At 45.0% G+C, this 3,577-nt stretch overlaps 1 pseudogene; it reads left to right on the forward strand.

Moving 5' to 3' along the window:
• Positions 1-1,606: 1,606 nt before the first annotated feature.
• LOC147581805 (cytochrome b-c1 complex subunit 7-like) lies at positions 1,607-2,374 on the forward strand (annotated as a pseudogene).
• Positions 2,375-3,577: the final 1,203 nt, after the last annotated feature.

Consider the following 3,577-nt stretch of genomic DNA (forward strand, 5'->3'; position numbering starts at 1 on the left):
ATTTCAGAAACTACAGTGACAGCTGCCAAGATAAGCTATTATTTCCCAGCTGGAAGAAGTGGCTGCAGTGACAGACTAGGTAAGTGGATAAGTGGAGAGGTTTTGCCCTTATTTCTTTCTTTGGCTCAATGCCTGCGCACTTCTGAGCATCTGGGCTGTGGTTGGGCTGTTTCTTTCTGTCCTCTTACGTACAACCATGGCTCCCCATTTTACATTTTTAGCACCTTTATTATCCATCCCTGACTCCCACTTCCTGCCACAGAACTAGGCACATAGACACCTGTGTCCAACAGATGATTAACATCTTAATTCTTCCCCTCCTAAAAGTCCCCAGCTTAAAGAGATGAGTGTGTAGCTACCCCCATCCCCTGGAGACAGGAAGTCCTGAGCCTACCCTTAAACCTTTAGGCAGCAGAGATCATAGCAGAAGGGGAGTGAGGGATGTGGAGGAAGCAAAGTGTTTGCATAGGAATAAGTGAGATGCATCTCCCTTCAGATCTGAGCACCTTAGCAGCCGCCGTGCCCCAAACCTTGCTTCAGTTTTGGTAACTAATTAATGCTTTCTCCTCCCACTGAGGGAGAGAGCAATAAACAAAATAATTTCTACTGTTTTCGGCCTACCCAAGGACCAACTTTGGGAATATTCCTCTTCTTTCTCATCTAACCTGGAGGAGAAAGCAGCAGAAACGTCTAACATTGTCAACCCACCCACAGACCAATTTTAAGGATTCCTGGGCCCTTTCTTCCCTTGCCTGTAAGAGAGAAAAAAAAGCCCACGGCACTATTTGGGCTGCTAGTTCCAATCTTACCTCCCAGTCCTCAGCCAACAAGGTCTTCCAATCCTTTCAACCCGTCAGCTACAGTTTCTTTTGATATCTCTCAAATCCCATGAGTCAGCCTATGAGGGTCTCCTGTGTCTCTTCCAGAAAACTATGTTTCAAACGGGATCTCATCCTTGTCAGCAAAATTGATACATTGTTACTGTCTATATTTGTTCATCACTGTCCTGAAAGAAACCATGAATTTGCTGGAGCAGAGATCAGAGTCATTGTTATTATTTACCACAATGGCACCACCAATTTCTCAGAGGTGACCTAGTAATAGCCACATGGTTGGGACCCCATGTCCAGGAGTTGTATCTCAGGAAACCTGAGATTAAGAATCGGGGTTTTATGTAGAAATAGGATTATCTCCCCTTCCCTCCTCCCCTCTGGAGAAAAGAGAGAAACCCTTGCTGCACAGTCTTTACAGTCCTTTGGAATGTAAATGTAAATTCTCTCCAAAAGGGAGAGGGAAGTCAGCACCACAGAAGGTGAAGCATTTGGCTCTGGAAGAGGTTAAGTTTAATACCCTTTGAATGAGAACAGATGGTTCAAGGTCTATCTAATTCCCTTTAACTTCCAAGGCTTGTCCTTTAACCCAGGTGCCAGTAACGTTTTCTCAGAAAGCTCTAACCGTGCAGAACCATGAAAATATCCACTTCTTGACACGGGTCAGAGGTTTCCTGTGTCTGAATGTTGGAGCAGGATTGACCACAACTAGGTAGAAGGGAATCTTCTGGGGTGAGGGAAGGATTTTAAACTGAATTGTGGGGTCTTGGGTCAAAATGGGGAGCAGGGCTGCTGTTGCAGCATCGAGCCGGTGGCTGGAGGGTATATGAAAATGGTGTTACAGTGCTGCAGGGTTTAATAAACTGGGGTTGTGTTACCATATGTGAGCATGATGATGTGAAAGAGGCCATAAGGCTTCCTGAGAACCTGTATAACAACAGGTGTTTCGCATTAAGAGAACAGTGGACCCGAATGCAAGGCAGCAAGCAGATTTTACCTAAAGAGCAGTGGACAGGAGCACCTGGGTGGCTCAGTCAGTTGAGCGTCCGACTTTGGCTCAGGTCCTGATCTCATGGTTCCTGGATTCAGGCCCCAAGTCAGGCTCTGTGCTGACAGCTCAGAGCCTGGAACCTGCTTCGGATTCTGTTTCTCTCTCTGCCCCTCCCCCACTCGTGCTCTGTCTCTGTCTCTCTAAAATGAATAAACGTTAAAAGTAATAATAATAAGGGGAGCCTGGGTGGCTCAGTCATTTAAGTGTCTGACTTCAGCTCAGGTCATGATCTGGCGGTTCATGGGTTCAGGCTCTGTGCTGACAGCTCAGAGCCTGGAGCCTGCTTTGGATTCTGTGTCTCCCTCTCTCCCTGCCTGTCCCCCACTCACTCTCTCTCTCTCTCAAAAATAAAAGAACATTAAAATTTTTTTAAAGTAATAATAATAAAGGAAAGAACAGTGGACAAAATATGAACAGGGTAAATTCTAGCTTGAACCCTATCTGAAAGAAGTCACTTGGCAAAGAAGAGAGGGAGGAATGGGCAAAGGAATAATCATGGAGCTGAAATCTGTGGTTGCAGCTCTCCTCAAATATTTTTAAGAAGTTGGGTAGACCTGAAATGTACAATTTAGAAATATTTGAGCTGCAAATGTACTACTTTAAATAAATGTCTCTTATAATTTTTAAAAATTAAACTGAAAAATTTTAATAAAGAAGTTGAATTGTGGGGATGATTTAACAACTCATAATGTACTAAAACTCAGTGGGGCCCCTGGGTGCCTCAGTCGGTTAAGTGTCTGACTTCAGTTCAGGTCATGATCTCACGGTTTGTGGGTTCGAGCCCCGCATCGGGCTCTGTACTGACAGCTCAGAGCCTGGAGCCTGCTTCGGATTCTGTGTCTCCCTTTCTCTCTCTCTCTGTGCCTCTCCTGCTCACTCTCCCTCCCTCTCTCTCTCTCAAATAAATAAACATTAAAAAAATTTTTTTTTTTAAATCACTGAACTGTATACTTGAGATGGGGAAACTAAAGGGACCCCATGAAAGACTTTTTTTGCTGCGTCTCTTCCTCCTAGGACCTGCATCCCCGCCTTACACATGCTTTAATGTGTCTCCTTATAAAGGCCAAGGAGTTCATGATTTCTTTGGAGTCTTCCAGCACAATAGATAGCATCTCAGGAGTGATTGGACCAGGCCATTTTTCCAAGACCACTCACTACAGACACCTTGACACAAAGACCCCTGGTGTGATAGGAAAAGGTAGGATAAAATAGGCAGAGTGGGAAAGGATAGGTCTGGAGGTCCCTGGGTGGGGAAAAAGACATATTTTGCAACAATGCTGGGAGTGTCTGACCGCAGCAAACCACCTCAGGGTAAGGTTCCTCTTAAGAATGTAACCTACCCCACCTTCCCCCCACCTCAGTTTTCCCTCAGGAATTTGACAAAAGACCTAAGTATGGCCATAGACCACCCCTCATATGATGGAAATGAGCCAATCAGGAATGGACAACCCAGCACCTAGAGTTATCCAGTCAGTAAAGACAGAACCTGAGAAGGAACAAGGGGGAAGGAAGAGGGGGTGTATGTGGCTGCCAGAACTTTATAAAACAAGGACCTTGGCTGTTGTTGGTGGGCGTTCACTTTTGAATGTCCTCTCTCTGTAAAGAGACCTTTCCTACTATTCCTCCTTTCTAATGTATACTCTAATAAACTTTGGCCTGCTGCTCTTTTTATTTTATGGCCATGTCTTCAATCTTC

Source organism: Puma concolor, chromosome B1 (assembly GCF_028749965.1).
Source record: "Puma concolor isolate L17-30 chromosome B1, mPumCon1.1.hap2, whole genome shotgun sequence".
NCBI classification, from domain to species: Eukaryota; Metazoa; Chordata; class Mammalia; order Carnivora; family Felidae; genus Puma; species Puma concolor.